The sequence below is a fragment of the Ailuropoda melanoleuca genome, chromosome 1 (genome assembly GCF_002007445.2).
Source record: "Ailuropoda melanoleuca isolate Jingjing chromosome 1, ASM200744v2, whole genome shotgun sequence".
Taxonomy (NCBI): Eukaryota; Metazoa; Chordata; class Mammalia; order Carnivora; family Ursidae; genus Ailuropoda; species Ailuropoda melanoleuca.
In genome coordinates, this window is record NC_048218.1 from 31970484 (window position 1) to 31992541 (window position 22058).

Sequence of the window (22058 nt, forward strand, 5' to 3'; positions counted from 1 at the left end):
TAGGTCATAAAATATGATTGTGTAGACTTGTCAAGGGTAAGATACAAATCCATGCTTAGGTCTCTAGTCCCCAACTGTCCCCCAGCACCCCTCAGAAGGGTGTGAAAGTAATCTCTACAGATGATAAAGGAAAATGCCATAGCTAGATTTTCTCCATTACATTTAAATTCACAACCCAAAATCTATGTCATGGACTGTCTAATTTCATTTGCAAACATTTCCTCCGTAGTGGATCATTACCAGTCCAATAGCATACTAACTCTGTATATACACGTAGTTCAAAAAATAAGTGATTCCAAATAGAATTCAAGCCACCTTTGTGTCCCTACCCAAATTACCTTCTTTCTATCCTCAAAAAGGACCATGTAACTAAATTTAATGCTTGCATTCTTATTTTTAAAATAGATTTGCTCATACCCATAAAAATATGTATATATTTTTAATATTTTAAGATTTATAAGAATATATTATATTGAATGAAGCCTTCATCAATCTTTCCCATTCAACACTGTGAATAAATCCCATGTTCTTTTAAATATGCTCAAATTTCTCCAAATAAATAATTAAATTTATAAATAAAAACTTGGTAATCTCTCATTCCTTTTCAGCTACACACTTGTCCCTTTCTTCTCATCTGTTAAATCTGTAAGGCATTTTTTATAACTGTTATCACCATACCCGCACCTCCAACTTACTTCACCTCATGTTTGCACTGGTCACTACAGTTTTCACTAAGATGATCTATTACTTTTGCTACATGCAAAGAATAAATTTACATATCATTTTACTTGACTTTTGTACATCATCACACATGATTATGACTCCTTTCTTGATACGTTCTCTTCTGATCAGTTCTATACTACGGATAATACAAATACTTTGAATTTTGAACTGGATCTTTAAATATTGGGTTCCCACCTGTTCTTTCCCTTTATTGATAGTCACAGATTCCCTGGATTAGGCATCGTTTCTTGAAAGATTCTTAGTAATTCCTATCACAAATTCCCCAAATTCAATGCTTACATTTTTTTCCCCACTGTTCAGATCATCCTGCTGGCAACTTAAAATTCTTTTCAAAAATAAATAACCTAAAAAATAAAATTTATCCAAACTGTCTTCCACTCAAAGAAATTTTTCTAAAAGCCTACCACTAGAGAGCACTATCAAGTTTTGAATTTGGATGGTAGATTAAATGTTTCTCTTCTGAAGCTCTTTGGCCTATGTCTCACATATTGGGAGAAATAGAACCTGTTACCCCAGCCTCAGTGGATTAGACCAGAACACATGTAAGGATTTAACAAAAACTAAGGAGCTGGATCTCAGGCAAGTCACCGTCTCTGAGATGACTTTGTGAAGGGCGCTAAGAGGCCCACTGCGAGGCATCAAGTGGCCATGGCAGAGACGTCACTAACTCAGATTCCCTACTTTGAAAAGCCTAAACACTTGCTTAAAAAGCAGTTACCAGTACTCACATAAGGATATGGTTTCATTCAAAATGAGAAACAACTATACTTCCACAAAAAGGCAAAAACAGTTAATAGTATAGAATGCACACCCCTTAACAGTTGTGTGATCTTTAAAATTACACATCTTCTTTAAGCCTCAATTTCCCTATTGGTAAAATGAAAACTACGGTACTTCGTTGATTGAGATATTGAAAAATATTATTAATTTCAAGCATGTAAATGTTTAGCACGATGCTTAAATCATAATAAGCTGTCATTAAGTGCTCACTCATTAATATTTCAGTTTGGGAAAGACTGTAACCCAACTTCCCTGGATGGATAGATACATAGTATTATTGCTCTCCTACAATGGTACTTATCCTTAAAATAATACGCAAGGTGTGAAATAGCTATGTCTCTTCTACACAGCCTTAAGAAGCCATGTAAATAAGAGGTAAAATGTAAGAAACAAGCAGGATTTACTCTTATGCAAATAAAAGCAAACAGATAAATGCATTTTTCAAAATAAACGCACAAATAAATGTGATCATATCTTTCTGTATGTAAGAGATTCCTATTACCATTAGATTTATTTATTTTATTTATTATGTTATATTCCTCTTTGGAGAAACAGTACTAAGTAAAAACAAATGAATATATAGGCAAAACGCGTTGTTGACTCTGCAATAGCTGGGGCCCAGGTTTGTTTTAAAAAAAAAAACAAAACAATAAAACCAGTCAACCAAGTACACATTAAAAAACAAAACAAAACAAAACAAAAAAAACGCAGAATCAATTTTCAAGGGAGTACAAGCCCCAAAGAATTAAGTTGAAAATACTACAAGACTTCTCTGAGATATTAGTTATATTTATTGATCATGGTTATCTTTGCAAGTGTGATTTATAACAAATAATATTCCAACCAAATCAATTTGTTGCAGGAGCTTACTTTTGTTGGTCCTCCTTTCACAATTCATTCATTAGATTACCTCACTGTTATTGGGAATTTTCTCTAAGACATCTTTTCATTGATGAGCAGTATCTTTCACTATTCAGAAAGAAATTTATTGAGATTATTATTTGTCTAAATTTGTCTTTATTATTTGTCAGAACTCAGTTGCCTTGAATAATGGACATTTAAAGCAACCTGGAATTATGCCAATAAAAAAAACATTTCACATAGTTTTACTAACAGATATGTCTAGTTAAAGAGTATATTTCAAATATATTTACATTTTGAAAACGTGTATGTGTGATATGTGTATGTTTATATATATTCTTTCTGAAGAAATATTCTACCTTTAGGAAAAAAGAAAAAAATGATATTATTGAATAATTCTAAAGATTTCTTTTCTATTTTAAAGAGAGGACCATCTCAGTAAGTCCACAAAGGTAAGTCCATCACTTACATTTTTCGCTGTATACACGCTGTTATGATAGCTGTATTATGTGTTTTCTTTTCTACTAAACATCAGTACATTGAAGAGAGAGATTATGTTCTATTTAATACTTTGTGCCTGGTAAGCATAGGTGACAGCCTTGTGCTCATGTTATGTGCCTATTTATTTTCACTTTGGTACAACTAATATCAGTTAAGGGAATTAAAAAATAGAGCCATAAAAACAGATTTAGCACAGAGAGTTTTTAAAAAGAGAGGAAATTATACCAGAAAATATGAACTAAAAAGAAGTCATGACAGTGCTCTTATAATTCAGAAAATTGTTCAATGTATAAAAAAATATATTTTCTAGAGTTAGAAGATGCATTTGTTATGTTGATTGTTATATAATAATTCAAAAAACATATTAGTAAATGTCTTTCACTTAAACTTTAAAAATAAAAATATATTCTACCTACAGTTGTTTATTTTCTTTTAATAACTTACACAAGTAAAATATTAACAAATTATTTGCTAACAATAATTAAAGAACATGGATGGAAGGTGATTAATATTATTGAGCTTTCTGCTAAACAGAGCTGATATGGAGCCAATGTTGGACGAAGCACCAGTTAATGTATTACTTTAGAATTAGACTCTTCTCAATCACCAATTTTTTCAAGCTCACGTTATGGCATGGTTATTTACAGCACAGCAGTAATCATTCTGAAATAGAGACATATCACTCTCCTGGCAAACACCCTCCCACAAGTCCACAATTCACTCAGGCCCTTATCCTGGCATGCAAGCCTGACTGGGCTTAAGGCTACCTTGTTGACCTACCTCTCCTCTCTTCATTAACTAGACCTCAGTCACTGGACCCCTTTCGCACCCTTGAATTTGCTAATCATGCTTCCAACTCACTGCATTGACATGTATATTTCCTATGGTTGATTTTTTTTCCTTAATATATTTGACTCTTTCATGACTTCATATAGATTCCGCTGAAATGCTTCCGTATCTAGAATAGTACCCTGATTCACCCTTACTATATCCCATGCCATGAAGCAGGTCTCTTCTTCTTTGTAGCTCGTATTACCACTAAGGTATTATGTAATAACCTTTTTATGTTCTTTTTGCTTCCAGTTGAATGTTAACTGCATGACAGCATGGATTTATTTCTCAGCTCTCTTTGCAGCATCTAGAAAAGTTCCTGGCACATAGGGGCCAAATAAATATTTGTTGAATGAACTGAATGAATGAATAAATGAGAAGATCATCATTAAGAACTTTCTAAAGTGTAAGTATTCAAAGTGAACACTTGAAAGGTAACACAAATCTCTAGATAACAGGCAGATAGAAGATGAAGACACTGCTGTTTTACCTATTAATATTTTCATAAAGATAGACAAGAAAAAATTTGTACTGAGTAGCAAATACTTGCAAAATAAAATGTAATTAAAAAATAAAAATTAAATTAAATCTATCTGTAGGTAATTAATTAAAATACTTCTGGGAATCTGCTAGTAGAAGTTGAAGTTATTTCACCGTGAAAATGATAATTATGTATAAATTCTTTATCAAGTGCTACGTTAAATTATTTATATATACTGTATAATTCATAGTCTTGAGTCACTTCCTTGCCAAATTAAAACAAACCCAAGAAACTAGATTATATGATTTATATTATGTGGATGTCATTCTAATTTTGTTTAACTTCTTTTCCTTCCTAGTTAATTGTGTCGCTTAGTGTAAAGAGGAATTTTCAAATCATCAGATCATCACTGAAGACCAGGGAAGTGATTCCCAGCCAACTAGTGAAAGTGTAGGAGTCTGATTATAAAATATTTTCGTTTTGAAAGCACCAAAGTGACTGCGCTGACCAGCAGCCATTAAGTCCCATAATTGAAAAACAAAAAGGGAAAAGGGGGAAAGTAAAAGAGATTATTTTTATAACTTTCTCTCTCTGTATCTCTCTCTCTCCATCTCTCTCTGTCTTTGTCTCCGTCTTTCTCTTTCATTCACACTCACGCACACACACAGGCTCATTAATACGTCCCGATTTGGGTGATGCCTCCTGCAAATCAATAGCCAGACGATGCCGGAACCTGTAGGGAGCGTGAGACCTGAAAGGCTACCTAGTAAGTGGTCCAGGCTGCAGGAATAAAGGATGCCCTGGGGAGAAAAGGCTAACAGTAATAAGGCCAGTAGCACTGTCCCCTGAGGCTGGTTTGAAAGAAGGTCTCTCGGCTTCCTGGATTCAGCCTGTTAAGGCAGCCAAAACTAGGTTGAGCCTGAATAAAAGTGAAATCCCTAGCCCTATCATCTGCTTACAACTTTATCTCTTCTCTACATAAATGATGGAATCTCCAGGATGTTGAAAATCACAATGCATGCAATCTCTTTCCTACTGGTTTTTCTCTGATACGGAATAAAGTGTGGAAGATTTATACAATCATTGAAGGAGCCTTCCTTAGCTTCCATTATCAAATAAAAAATACCTCTTTCTATAAATTTGAGCACAGAGAGAAAACACAAATAGAGCCATAAGAAAAAACTCTGCAGGTTTACATGTTATAATTAATAATAATTTACTCCACAATTCATATGAACCAGGTATTGTTTTAAACACTTTATAGCTATTAAGTAATTTGTTCATTTTCAAAAAATATCGATTAATTAGATTAACATTTAAAAACCAAAATTAATTAATTCGAATCTCTCTATTTTTTAGTCACACGTGTATATATGGATATATAAGAACAGATATAGACAGAGTTACACATATATAGGCAGATTTTTATTTTATAGGCAGGCGATAGTTTAAAAGAAAATAATGTTAAACATGATAAATTATGCCTAAGTTATGTTTAAAATGTTAGTTTAAAAAGAAAGGCATATAATTATAGCAAATATAGGTAAGTCCTCCCAAGAAAATTAATCCAGGTAGAGAAAAAAGACAAACAGATAATATATGAGACAGATTTTTCCAATTTACAGATAAGAAAGTCAATGCAAAGGAAACTATGTAAGTTGCTTATGGTCAAAGGGCAGAAACAGAATTGATACCCAACTAGTTTCCTTCCGTATAAAAGACTTCTATTTATAAAAAGACTCAGGAAAAGAAGCACAAAACTGTAGATTCGAGATAAATGCTGCCAAGCTCTCAAAACAACAAAATAGTCGCTACAGAAAACTACAAAGTAAAATAAAGAATATTAAAAATCCTATTTGCATTATAGAGAAATTTTAAAGGACATTTGGTTGTTGGAAAGGTAGCAATCTGGGCACCAAAAGAATACTTAGTGATTTTAAAAATGTAATTTTGAAGTATATTATCAACAATGGTAATAATAGCAAAACTAGAACCAGACTATAAAAATAACATGTTAAAAAAACTGAGAAAAGATGAGAAACTAGGAAAATGGAGGTAATATATTAATAACGAGATAAATAAAATGACAGGCAGAGGAGTTGGAATCTTCAACTTCTATTCAATATTTTTAACAAAATATCACATTTGTATTAACTAAAGAAAGCTTCACACTTCAAGATAAAAGGGTCCACAGAGTTCCAATCAGCTCAAAGTAAAATAAACAAATGCTTATGTATAGTCAAACCTTGAAATATGATTATACCTTCTAAATTAAAGATACATTAGACAAAAGTGAGAAACCAAACCTTCTATTTTATAGCATAAAATCTAAGAGAAAATAAAGTGGCACACACCCATGTTTGTGAACACAAAGGACTGTGAATCTATGATGTTAAGTGTTTCCTTTATAGCCCTCCTTAAATATACTTCATTAAAGGACATGCACAAGCAAAAGAAAGAATCAATATATACATCTCAAGAACAGGTGTAAAATATATGCAAATTTGAAACAAATAATACAATCAAAAATAATGGAGAGGGAGAAAGCAATAAAGCCTGATAAAATTTTTCATTGTACCTTCTTGGGAGATAATAGGGAGTCACTTGTCTCTTGTTTTCTACAGACATGGGTGTGGTTACACAAATACAGGTATATTTAGACACATATGCACAGATACTTAATCTATAGGTAACTGAAAAAAATAGAAAAATGTGCCTTTATTCTAAATCTCATCAACAGCAAAGAAAAACATATAATTGTGACAAACATAGGAAAATTCCAAAATAACACTATTCCAGGTTACAGAAAAAGGTGATATTTAAAATTCATGTTTGAGAATATTACTTTGCTAGACAACATCAACAAAAGGTATTCCGAAGAAAATTAATGACCAATTTCACTTATGAATATAAATGAAAATAACTATAAAATATTTTCCAAAAATCCAAGATTATAAGAAAATAAAATATATGAAGTCCAAGTAATGTTTATTCTAAGAATATATGTTATGATACATAATTAAATGACTTTCTGGAGTAAGAGTTGAAGGGAAGAAAACGGGTGTAGATCAAGCATATCGACAGATGCTGAAATATCATTTGATATAATTAAACATGTTACAGAAGGGAAAAAAGTAAATTGGTGAGTTAAAGGGTCTTAATAATTGCATTGAATCTACCTGAAATCATGAGCATAGTTGAACTATTACACCTGAATTTTCAAATTCAAATATCTACAAATCAGGCAAGGAGATGAAATATAAAGTAAAATTTAAAAAGAAAGAGAGTCTACATTAAACCTAAAGGATTTTTTTTTTCATTTTATTTCATAATCTGCTGGTCAGAAGATGCCTGTGTAGGAGAGGGATTACCACTCATTTATTTCCACCATCCATTTCTCTGTTCTCTAGAATGTCTATTAATAATGTTGGTTTTCCCGGGTGAATCTCTCAAAACTTCTGATTTTTATTTCAAAGCATGTGTTTTCCCTTATATTCTGGGAGATGCCCTCAATTTTGTCTTCTGGCTTCTCTCCTGGTTTTTTCTTTACTTCTAGCAGTCAAAATTTTAAATTTCCAGTATCCACTTCATATGCACGAATTTTGTACTCTTTTCTCAACAGCAGTCTGCCATTATTGAATGATGTTTGATCCACAGGTTGTAAACCCTCATCTCTAACCTCAAATTCATCGATGTGAAAACCCCTAATCAAATGTAATCTAAGAAATTTCTTTCTAACTGCTCCATCCATGAACTGCTATTCATCTTCCTACACTGATGCCCAGACGTCACCAAAGGAACTGATTCTCCTTCACTGCCACTCAACATTCTGGGCCTCTCATGGGACCCAAAACCCTTCAGTGATCTTTCCTTCCAACTGTGTCCTATCAACTCCTCTCTACTACCATTCCATCCCGACTTGGATGCTTTGAACTATGGCCACCCTTAGGTATCATGACCCTGCCATTTTGTCAGTAAGGTAAATACATATTGGCATTTCTTTCCAGGAGACTGAGTGAAAGACTGTATAGCTAGTTTATTTTGTTATTGTTGTTGTTGTTGTTGTTTTGGGGTTTGGTGACATATTATTGAATACAACTACCTATAAAACCAGATTCTTGTCCCAAATATGAGGGTCCTCTAAACAAGAGAAATTCTGAAAGATGGATCTCATTTTTTTTTCCAAAGTAGGGACTGAAGGAAAAATCAAAGAGGAAGGGTGCAGGGATGGGGGAAGGATGCAAGGAAAAGGAAAAGAATCTTGAAAAACATAGATGGGTATTTGGGGGCTTGAAGGGATTAGAGCTACGTCTAGTGGAGACCAGCACTTAATGGAGGAAGCAGACACTCAGAGCTAGAGGACCAGAAAAAATACAATCCTCCCTTATCCCATCAAGATTCCCAAGAGAAAGGAAGACAGGTTTTCTATATTAGGTCAAGTGGAATTCCTGTCAATTTTATGTGACTCTCAACAGAGAGGGTTACTCAAGGTGATTATTATGTTAATAAACATAATCTCTGTTCTCTCAAGACTCAAGCCTAATCATAAATCTAACCTCCTTGTATGTGCAATTCTATGCTCCTTCCCTCAAAGTATGTTTTCTCCACAATACCAAGTCTCACAAAATAACAAGAAACAAAAACAAAAGGAACAGAAGAGTAAAACCCTCCACTTAAATAGTATAGCTGCACAACACTCATAGAGCAAAGCTATGAAACAGTGGGTCAAATGGCCTTTTTCTTTGCATCTCACATTTGTGTTGACTTTGAGGCCTAGCACGGCCCTTGGAAAGACAGGTCTTGCTGGCCAGCTAGCTGTACCTCATTGGTAATTAGAGTTAAATTACATCTCAATATCTGGGGTGCCTGGGTGGCACAGCGGTTAAGCCTTTGCCTTCAGCTCAGGGCGTGATCCTGGCGTTATGGGATCGAGCCCCACATCAGGCTCCTCCACTGTGAGCCTGCTTCTTCCTCTCCCACTCCCCCTGCTTGTGTTCCCTCTCTTGCTGGCTGTCTCTATCTCTGTCAAATAAATAAATAAAATCTTAAAAAAAAACTCAATATCTAAAATATTATTTCAGATGAGTCAATCTGAATACAAAAAGGAAAAGTCCATCCACAAGACCCACGTACTTCAGTGGTCACCCTTGGCCCCCAGTCTCTACATCCATTGACACTAACCACACCCATGACCTCCACCTATTTTGCCTCCAATATCTGGGATTCAGTTACTTATATGTATATTGTGAAGCCTGTAATACATAATCTCAGAATGCTCTTTAAATGTAAATCCTAGTACTACTGCACCAGTGATAAAAGAATACCTACACTTCCTCCTATTAATAACAAATCATCACCATCATAATAGTATACGTTTATTGTGTTGTTACTATGTTGCAGCATTCTCTTAAGTACTTTATATAAATTATTACATTTAATCTTCTTCCTACAATGTGTGGTTCCTATCATTTTACAAATTAAGAATCTGAAGTTCAGAAAGTTTAAATAGTTTTCTAAAAGTCTCAAACTAGAAAGTCCTTAAGGTTTCCTGTTTGTTTCTAGCAGATTGGCTGTTAATCATTAAGTAAAACTACTTGCTTGTCCCTACTCAGTAGGGCATGTGCGGTATTTTTCCCAATAGGAAGGTAAGAGTACTCTATTACTTACTTCTTCTTGGATTATCCCTCTCTCTGGCACCATACAAATCTTCTTATCAGTAGGGTGTAGATAAAATATTAAATGGCTCTACATTGCCTTCAGGATAAAGAAAAATGTATTTCTTAACAGTGTTCTCAGGATCTAAGAAGTTCTTGCTCTGGGTATCATTCTAGGATTCTCATGAACAGCCCCTCAGTTCTCCTCCCTCTTCCTTCAAGATGTTGCATTTCTTTCATGTCTTAAACATGGTGGTGATAGACACCTTTATTTTAATGTATTGCTGCCTTGTATCCTTTTCCTGCAGTGAACTATAGCTTTGTCAGCATTGTCATTTGGAGTCCTGAGATTTGTTAGAATTAAACCCTGTGTAACTCTCACCATCAATGCAAAACATATCTCCAATGTATACAGAAGGCAAACTGCTATATCGTGGGATATGGAGTCTTTATCTTTGGTAAACATTTCTTTACTATCTTCATTTTATGCTGACTTCCTCAAACAGTATATGAGAGTTTCCATTTCTCTAGATATTGTCAGACTTCAAAATGCTTGCCAAGCTAATGGATAAAATCATACCTAATTATTGCTTAATTCGCACTTCTTGATTGCTATTGTGTTGGACATTGTTTCATATATTTATAGTCCATTTGTTTTTTATGCTCTGAATTTGCTGGAATGTTCTTCCAAGTTTCTGCATGTCTTGCTCATTTTCATTTATTAGTTTTTAGCACAAATGGCAAAACTTTTAGAGAGGCCATCAGAGATCATCCTATTTGTGATTTCTCCTAATTACTTTCTCTTCTCCTTGAAAACTGAACCTAACACTGATCAGAATTCATAACAATGCCTTGTGTGATTGTTATTTGTTTATTGTCTCTGTTTTTCAAAACTCAAATCAATGTGCTCCATGTGGACACGTATTCTGTCTGTTCATGCTCTACCCCAGTGTCAAAATGGACCTCACACAGAATATGTGCTAAATAAGTCCTAGATGAATGAATGAGTTAATTACAAAATAATTACGCAGTAAGTATAGAAAATTTCCACCAGAGTGTAATTTTTAGGAAAGGAGAGGCTTTTTTCTATTCACTGCTGGCCTGAAACGATAGTAGGTATTCACTATGTATTTGTGGAATTGAGTTGTCTTTTGGTTGCTCAGAATTTGTTTTTTGTAAGCTGCTTTTTTTTTAAATCCGTATCATAGTCAAAATTGCTAAAGAAAATACAAATAGAAACAGTATTATAGTTTCCAGTTAAAATAAGTATCTGGTGTTAGTTCTATCACACACACAGAGACACACGTTTTACCTCAGCAAAACAGAATTTGAAGTCTAATCTGAATCACAGGAAAAATTTTCCTTTAAATACAAAAATTGGAAAAAAAGGAAAAGTCAATATTAATATATTAAGTATGCTTTAGTGGAAAATTGAGCAGGATTATGAAGAATCATCTCTAGAGCCTTCCTAGGCATTATAAATAACTCAATAATTTTGGGAAGTGCATAAAACAGCTCACAAATGAGTTGACACTTTGCAGGTAGCAATTATTGCCTTAGGTAGGAAGTTTAAATGTTTGCTTTCCTTTTTATTCATCATGAAGGGGAAAAGGTCTTCCCATAAGTAAAAAAGATAATGATGTTTACACAAAGATTATAAAGAGCCATATTTCTTTGAAAGACTGCCTGAAATCCTAGCTAAAGATCAAAACGCTTCTACAAAGCACATCTGAATAACGTGTGATCTAAAGATGGAGGGAGTCCTACTATCTAATCTCTGCTGGTAATAATAAAGCTTTGCCAAATTGTACTCATTCTTTTTATTTATTTTTTAAGCAGTTATTGTAGGACAAAGAACGTTGATTATATCCCTTCCTGTAGGCAAAGAAGAGGAACAGATCAAACATGCAACATTATTTGTTTATGTTGGCTTGCATGGAAAAATACATTTCTTATTGTTTAGCTAAGTCCATACGTGTCACAGTTGTACACTTTTGAATAAACCAGTGACTTAGCTACAGCTGCCACAGCCACAAGCATTATTACGAGGACCTTTTTGTGAATTGGAAAGTAAACTACATGGAAAAAAATTAACTTATTCTGCTCAGCTGACTAGGACACCAGCTACACTCAGTTCTTGCCCAGGCATCTCACATTCTTCTCCCAGGACAGCAGAAGAGCCGAAGTATGGCCCCCAAGGTGATGCCAGGAGCACAGAATTGCAAATGGGACCCCCCCACAAAAATCTCCTGAAACCTCAGTTTTGAATTTGTACTTCTGCTTTAGTCTCTTGAATATATGTGTATTTGGACACACATATGTCCAAACCCAGAGCCAACAGGTAAAGAAAGTCACTCTGCTCGTGAAGGAAGGATACTGCCATGTACTAGGTGAAAAGTATGGATACAGATCTGGAAGCTGAAAGAAACTGGGTCTTTCAGTGCTTTGACCATTTCTTACTATAACTTACTCCAGAGGTGTTATCTTATTTTTCACAATGTCAACATGAGTTAGGTCAGAAAGCATATTCAGAGAGTTTAGGTCTTTGTCAGATGCACAGGTCTTAATACCTACATTAGAATTGTACCTACTACTATGGCCTGGATGTTTGCACCCACCCCCCAAACTAGTATGTTGACATCCTAACGATCAATATGGTGGTATGAGGAGGTATAGCCTTTGGGAGGTGCTTAGAGCATGAGGGTGGAGCCTACACGAATAAGATTCGTGGCTCCACAGAGCCTCCAGCCCCTTCCACCGTGTGAGGGCCCTACAGAAAGTCCCCCATATGGAAGAGTGCCCTCACCCAGCCATGCTGACAACCCGATCTTGAATGTCCAGCCTTCAGAACTGTTTGAAATGAATTTCTGTTGTTTATTAAGCCATCAGTCTCTAGTATCCTATTAGAACAGCTCAAACAGACGAAGACATCACATTAGGAATATAACAGACTATATAGAATAAACTTTTCAATTTTAATTGCCCTAAGCTTTACTGGTTATAAATCCTTTTTTCAATCACATGAATAAGCTATTATAGGCTAGTAAGTGCTTGAAAAATGTGCTAATACAAACATTATCATTAGTGCAAAGGGGATTCAGATTAAAGATTAAGTCATTATGTAATTGATTTAATAAGCTGCTTTGTAGAAAAATGTGATGACAATTTCACTTTACCAAAGTTTAATGATTGTATCTAATTTTGTAATCTTACTCATTTCTAGAAAAACGTGTGGCAGGAGACTCTAAGACATGCACAGTTTTCAGTATCTCTACATGTAGATAGTAACCTCTAAATGGTAACATATCTATTAAGCTGAAATCCTCTGATACGTACTCCTGAACCAAGATCTCTGATTCAGACTAGGATATACACTAACTCCTATGGGATGTAGTCATCAATATTAACATCAGCCTAAAACCTGAAACAAAGTTAAAGAAACATCTGATTTTAACTAATGTATTATTTAATGTGCTTGTAGAAAATAAAATATTTTTCCGAAAGTAAGTGTCCTTGAATTGAAATTCCAAATAATGCTGTTAGGTGAGGATTACACATAAAGCCTGCATACATTGTCTCTGAAATACAGGGGAAGAGAATCAACAAACATTCACACAAAAAAGTGTAACGTGCATTATTCTAAAATGCGTATTTTAAAGTACTTTTTAGGATAAAAACTCTGAATTCTAATATTGCTTTATACATTTTCACCAAATTTTTTGAACATAGAGAGGGCCATTTATTCTTTCTTTTGGTTCAGAAATTGAGACAGGGAGTAAAAGTAAATGAATGAGATTCGGTATCACTGTAATACATATTATTATGCATGTATTAGTTGAGTCCTCATTTAGCCTCTTAAAAAGCACCTCACATATGGAATAAGATTTGTAATACTGTAATGAGTCAGTCAATGTATGATTGGAGCCAAAATACTACGTATTTTTCCTTTGAAACTACATAGGGGATACTGAAGAAAGGGAGAGTGAGAAAACTAATTTCCTGGTAAAATATTAGTAATTGTGTTAAGCAATTTAAATCAATTTAAATGAGGTAGGTAAATAATCATACTCACCTCCTCATACCTATGAGATGAGGTGAGTATGATTATTCAGAAAAAGATACTTAATAACATAAAAAAGATCATTATATCGGGGCACCTGGGTGGCACAGCGGTTAAGCGTCTGCCTTCGGCTCAGGGCGTGATCCCGGCGTTATGGGTTCGAGCCCCACATCAGGCTCCTCTGCTGTGAGCCTGCTTCTTCCTCTCCCACTCCCCCTGTTTGTGTTCCCTCTCTCGCTGGCTGTCTCTATCTCTGCCGAATAAATAAATAAAATCTTAAAAAATAAAAAATAAAAAAAAAATAAAAAAGATCATTATAACATTTTGTGAAAAAGTAGTACGCAATCTCTAACAAGTAAAATAAAAAATATAAAGAAGAAAACCCTTTTGTATTACATAAAAACAATCAAATTTATTATAAAACACACCAATCTAAACGTTATGAACCCTGCCCAATATTCTAGACTTACTACTTATCGCTTACTTTCCTTGTTTCCCCAGTCTCCAAAACACACATTGCATGCAAGCGCACGCGCGCGCACACACACACACACACACACACACACACACACACTATAATGAGGTCACATTAAATGTATTCATCTGCTTTGCTGTCTTTCATCTCTGCAGTTTTACCCATGCCCATCACACTGCCAAGCACACTTTTCTCCTTGACCTCAGCTCTTCTATTCCTTTTGACTTCTAATCACTTTTGAATATCTGATTTTTTTAAATGGGTAATATTTTCCTCCTTCCTCTCTCCCTCCCTCCGACCCTTCCTCCCTCCCTCCTTTTCTTTCTTTTCTTTTTTTCCTTTCCTTTCCTTCCCTTTCCTCTTTCTTTCTTTCTTTCTTTCTTTCTTTCTTTCTTTCTTTCTCTCATGTGATGATTAAATGAGTTAACACATGTGAAGCAGAATAATGATTAGGACATATAAATGGCAATATATAGTATTTCCAACATTACTATACATCCTCCAGCTGTCTTCCTAAATATCACTTCCACCTTCCAGTCTCCTCTGGTTCTTCTAGCCATTAGTTTTATGTGTCAAATATACATCTATGTGCCTGTCATATGTGTCCTGCCATGTTACAGTTGTAGATATACTGTCTGTATACCCTCTCTCCTGGTCTTTAACCTCACTAAGAAATACTCCTATATCTATTTTCTTATCTTATTTCATAACTGTCAAAAAAAGAGAAAAAATAATAGGAGGGAAATAAAAATGCAAGCATAAAATTACATGCATAGGTGTATGCCAGAAGATTATATGGACTGTATACCAAACTCTTCCTAAAATGCTTGGAAACTGCCCACTATTTTTCTAAAAGCAAAGTAAAAAACATTTTAACTTCATTAAAAGCAAAGATCTAAATATTATCAGGCAAATGGGAAAAAGGTATCCAAATTATTAAGGATGGGTATGTGGATACACATTTGGAAAAATAAGAAAAAATGTTTTCAGTTTTAATAGCATATTTGCCAATGTATTAGTCAGGGTTCTCCAGAGAAATAAAACCAACAGTATGTGCATATGTATGTAAGTATGTGTGTGTGTGTGTGTGTGTGTGTGTGTATTCACAGAGAAAGAGAGAGGAAGAAATAATTGGTGTACATAATTCTGAAGGTTGAGAAATCTTAAATTTGCAGTTGCCCAGTGGAGAACTAAGAAAGTTGATGGTTTAGTTCCAGTCTGAAGGCCAGAGGCTTAAGACTGACAAAAAGCTGATGTATCAATTCAAGCCCAAAGGCAGAATAGAACCAGTACTCTTCCTTCCAGCTCAAGGAAATCAGGCAGGAGGTTTCCTTTACTTGGGGGAGGGTTGGCATTTTGTTCTCTTCAGGCCTTCAACTGATTAGATGAAACTCACCCACATTAGGGAGCGTAATCTGCTCTACAGTAGTGTATTGATTTAAATGTTCAACTCAATCAGTAACATCTTCACAGAAACACCCAGAATATGTTTTACAAAATATCTGGGTACCTATGGCCCAGTCAAGTTGACATATAAAATTAACCAACCTGTCAATTATGTAAATTTCATATCATATCAATATAATTTGGAATTTGCTTCCAAACTGTGCTTCCCATGACAACTGCTTTAAACCTTAATTTTGGGGGTTTTCAATGTATATGTTTTTTTAGGCCTTCAGTATATACTTTTTCAGAATTCTTATAACTCTAACATTTATGGTAAGATTTAACAGTATTTATTGTACTCTTACTATTTGCTAGCACTATATTAAGTACATTTTCATTTTATAATCTGATGTAACCCAAGTAACATTCTGAGGCCAATTTCTCTCCTAACACAGGAACCACGCAGAGACTTAATTAATCCTCCATACACAGTACTTAGTATATAATGGAGCATTACTAAATATGAGAAGAAGCAACTATATGATAACTGAGAGGGAAAATAAAACAACCAGAAATAAGCCTTTTGTTGCATTGTTGGACACAAATGCTATCCAGGAATCTTAATATCCTGGCTGTTAAGCCTGTGAGAACGTAATCCTCCAAATGAATGTTTTCCAACTAGTTTGTCCTAAGGATCTAAGCCACAGGAAGTGAATTCTTATCCTGGCCCTAGACATGCCACTTAGGGCAACAGTTCTCAATCTTGACCACACGTCAGAATCATATGAAGTTGTCTTTTTTTTTCCCCCCAATCGTGATATTGGGTAACATCCCCAGATATTCTACTTTCACTGCTTTTGTTTGAAATACAGACAAAGAAAGTTTTAAAAGCTCTCAAGGTATTTCCAAATGCATAGCCAATATTAAGAAACACTGAACGGGAGTGATAAAACTGCTCAAAATACTAAATGAGAGAAGAGAAACTCCAGTTTTCCAATTCTTGCAGTACGAGTTTTCCTAGCCTTGATCATCTGATATTTAGATTAATTCACAATCGTGACAAAGCATTTTACCCTTTTTAGAATTACAGCTACATGCTTCTGTTTCTAAGTTTGCAGCAGTGGGAAGAATAGATCAAAACTAACAGCATGTTTTCAGATTATGTTTACCTTGTTTTAGTCAAACCTTTTACTAAGACACACAGACCAAACTTTTGTAAAAGAATATCAGAAACTGGTGAACTAAATATCTGTTCATTCAGTATTCAGAATTTTCCTAATACATATGATTCCAAGCTTATTAAGACATATTCAATGGTTAAAATTAGACAAGTTTTCACTTAAAATTAAAATTCACACCAAGTCATTTACATGTGGTCATCAAAATAGCCACATACTATGAAGACATTTGTGCCTGAGACTTTTACAAGTGTTACATATTACATTAGTCAAGGTTCTCCAGAGAAAAATAATCAGTAGGGTGTGCTTGTCTGTATATAAGGAATTGGTTCACATGATTGTGGAGGCCGACAAGGCCACAACTTTCAGAAATGGCCAGCAGACTAGAGACCCAGAGAAGAGTTAATGCTGCAGCTCACGTTTGAAGACAGCCTGCCAGCAGAATTCCCTCTTCCTTGAGAGACATTAGTCTTTTCCTTTTCAAGCCTTCAACTGATTAGATAAGGACCACACACATTATGGAGGATAACCTAGTTTACTCAAAAAATACTGAATTGAGTGTAATTTCATCTAAAAAGTATCTCATAGCTACATATAGACTAGTGTTTGATCAAGTATCTGAGTACTATGGCTTACCCAAGTTAACACATAAAATTAACCATCACAGCTCTAGAAAAGTGAAGTTTAAAGTGAGGCTTGAATTAATTTTGCTGTCTCCATTAGCCTCCTGACCAATTCTTTAGGTTCACTCATTTCAAAACATAGACAACAGAAAAATACAGTTGGAAAAATGAGATGCCCAGAATGAATCCTATTGCCCCCAGCCCCTGACCTTGGAGAATCAGTGATCCATTTTATTTTTGTTGTTATGTTGCTGTGTTATTATTAATTAGAATAATCATTTGCTATATTTTGCTGATATAAGCAAATACTTCAGGTGATATAATCAATAGTTTCCCATATCTTATATTCCCAATAAATATCATTAGTAAAGCAGTTCTAACCTAATACTTGGTAAACTCTTATGAGTTACAAGACTATTATCAAAAATCTGCAAAAAAGCAAACAAAAGTGAATCATTGTAATAATTATAAGCTTCCTGTGAATATAAAATAAAAAGGTGCTTATAAAACACTTGGACCAGTGCAGGGGAAAAAATAAGCTCATAATAAATGATACTGTAATTTTGATTACTACTTGATCTTTCTGTTCATAGAGCAAGCAAGGAATAGAATAGGGATGAGAATCAGCTCAGTCTATACGAAGGCCTACCTTTATCCAAACCCATGCCCTTATACCTTCCAAAATCTTGAATGGAGACCCCACTTAAATACAATACCAAAATGTTCAAAACAAATAAACAACAAATAACCAAAATAAGCCTAATATCCCTTTCAGATAAAGGAATTAACTTCTGAATAATGTATACCAACTTCAATGTGTATCTTGCAATTTTATATTTCTTGTCATAAGAGAGACCAATTCATAATAATGTAGTAACATGAATCTAACTTATCAGTGCAATGTGCCATCAAAGGGGAAACAAAAGTCTACTCAGGGAGAAGCTGGGTAAAGAGCTCTTTAGGCTGACCTTTTGTTGATAAGTTGATGATGTTCTCATTAGCAGAAACCCTGCTGTTTGCCCTCAATAAAAGATAACACTCTGCTTTCAGTGCAATTTCCATTTTTGTGATTTAATGATACAATTATATTAAAGATATTTTTTCAAATGGATTAGGGTTTTAGCAAAGATAAAAATGTTTTTATAAATTTTCATTCTGTGTTCCCCCAAACCAAACAATATTTTTCATAATGTGATTATATAGGATAAAGCTGACAGTGAGGTTGCCAATATCCAAGTGACATTTTTAAATATGCTTGTTACTTAAGAGAACAATGTGTTGCTAAACTCTCCATTATATATATTTTAATAACATTTTTTTCTGTGTAGTGTAGCTAACATTATTTCCCATAGAAGTATCACTTCAATTTCTTTCTACTATGAAAAATATTGCATCTCTGTTTTTTGAAACATGAGTAATTATTTTTAAAATTAAATTAAATGTGAATTTAGCAGGCGTTTGGCCATGAGGTTTATTTTCTGAAAGGAAGTCTATCACTGTGGCAAGAGGAAAGATTGAAATCTGGCAGACCTATGTTTAAATTTTGGCTTCACAACTTATTAGCTATGTGACCTTGAAGAAGTTATAATCTTTCCTGGAACAATATTAGTTGTTTCATTCAATTAAGTAATGAATGGAAAATTAGATAATAAATATAAAGCACATGGCTCATGATAGCAAAGGCTATGTAACTTGGGACCTCCAATGCCTTAATGAAAGAGTACACTAAGGAAGGAGTTTCTTGTATTGTTGAATCTGTCATGTTGATGTGGAATACTTAAATAATCTATAAATTATGGTACATAATTTTTTGTGGCAAATATTTAAGTTTATTTTCTTCATTATGATTCAAATTTATGTCAATAAAATACTATTGGGGTATTTCTTAATTGTATTGACCTATTTGTTTGTGAGAAGAAAAACATTAAGGAAAGCCAGAAGGAAGAATAAGTAAATATTAAACACATATGGAAGAGCACTGAGGTCCCTCTGATTTAAAATAAAAAGGAAGCCATTATTAGCCTGTATTCCCGCCACACACGCACCTTTCCGGAGACGTGAGAACCTAGAAGCAACAGAGCTGTACAGGTTCATGCGGCAACAGCGGACTCAGAGGACAGAGCAAATCCTCACGGTGCCAGACACTCCACAACAGGGAGTCGTGTGCCCTGCTGTGAACAGAAGAGCCATTTTTGATTGATGAAGTATTGAGAATTTGGGTAGAAACAAACACTTTTATAACCCAATGTGAGACACCTCAGATTTTCCCATAAATACTGACGGCCAGATTTTGCAGCGATTCAGAAGTCCTTCCTAACCAGCTAGAAACAAAAAGCAGGGTAAACCTGGAAACATCTATTTCTATGTTGCAAAACCATCTAATTTTGTGTAGCTATTTTATGAGGTATTACCATTTTACTGTGCTAAAAGCAGTGAAGGTTTGCTCTTTTCAAAATGGTATATAAATACGTGTGTGTATATATATGTGTGTATATATATACATATATATACACAGTATATTGACAATGCAGTATGTGGATCTGGAAAAAAAAAGCTCAGGAGTACACAAATATCTCCAAACTGTCTCTAAAAGTCTTAATACTACACTTCATTTTGCTATACACCTGAATATGTATTGGAAAAAAAAAAACTTTCAACATCTTACACATTAATATTTTAATATGCTTAAATTGACAAATTTAAAATCCCAAACTAATTCATTGCAAGCATATTATCAATACTTCAACTAAAAACATTTTAACTCATTTTTGTTCTTCATGAAATTTATTTGAATTACTAAATTATTGATGTATTTATTATATAAAGGTAGCCATTTTAATCATCTAAGTTGAAAAATTTATCTTTTTTTCTGAACTTGAATAAAAAGTAATGGCGGGTTATTTGTTTACATTACTCATTCTGCTAGTTCAACATTACCAAGCAATTTTGAACGTAATTAAAAATCTTCATGGAATTCATCATATGTATTTATTTTATTTTACTTTATTTATTTATTTATTTATTTATTTATTTATTTATTTATTTGAGAGAAAGAGCACACAAGTGTGGTGGGAGGGCAGAAGGAGTGGGAGAAGCAGGCTCCCCACTGAGCAGGGAGCCCCCTGTGGCTGGGATCATGAAGGACCCTGGGATCATGACTCCAGCCCAAGGCAAACGCTTAAGCTACTGAGCCACGCAGGCGCCCCTCATCATATATATTTAAATAAGAACAATAAAGTATTCTTCTTCCTAAGGTTAAGTGTTAAATTTTCCAGCATTTTTTTCTGTTATTTGGTTTTTTAAATTTTACTTCAGTATAGTTAACATACAGTGTTATATTAGCTTCAGGAGTGAAATACAGTGATTCAAAAGTTAAAAATAGAACTGCCATATGATCCAGGAATCACGCTACTGGGTATTTACCGCCAAAATACAAAAACACTAATTCGAAGGAATACACGCACCCCTGTGTTTCAGCATTATTTAAATTGAGGAGCACCAATGACCATTGTTTCAATTTTAAACTCTCTTTTTAACAATTTTCTACAGTAAAAACTATTAAAATGAAAGAATGTTCATATTTATATTGTTTCATATATTGGAATTAAAAAAATTTCTTAACTTCATATTTCATTTAGCCAACTATCTCTGATTGCCTGTAACCAAAAAACATAATTAAAGTGAGTCTCCTGGGGCACCTGGGTGGCTCAGTCGGTTAAGTGCCTGCCTTCCGCTCAGGTCATGATCCCAGGGTCCTGGGATGGAGCCCTGCATCGGGCTCCTTGCTCAGCGGGGGGCCTGCTTCTCCCTCTCCCTCTGCCTGCCGCTCCCTCTTCTTGTGTTCTCTCTTTGTCAAATAAATAAGTAAAATCTTAGGAAAAAAAAAAGTGGGTCTCCTGAAGATAATTTACAATAACAGTTCTTTACTGTTGAAACTGACTCATTTTTTAACATATTCCTTCCTTTTATCTCAGTGGACTCAAGCTTGCTCCTTTTTATCCTTATTTCATACATAGAACTGGGCATTGCCTTCCCAGATTCAAGCTGGGCTCAATGTCATCATCATTCGCAATCTTTATCTCACACTCTACTATTTTCAGCCAATCTAGCTTTCTTGATGTCACCACAGGACCTCACTTCTCAGCAATTCCTGCATGAATGGCAGTCATACCTAGACATTGAAAGCAATTGGCAATGTCAATGGAAACTCTGACAAATGTATTTATAAAGACAAGAATCATGAAAAAAATCTTCAAATCTTTCATGATATATCTAAATAAAGAAGTACCATTTTCAAAATTTTAGATTTCCAGATCTTCAAACTACTGGAAAGCATAATTAGTGGAATAATGAGAGACCCCACAAGTTTGTATTTGGGAAACCAATGTAGTGCAGAAACTCCACTGTACTGATTCCATAATATAGATATTCAGGATGTATTAATCTAGAGTTCATGGAATCTCTATAAATTATAATCCAGTAAC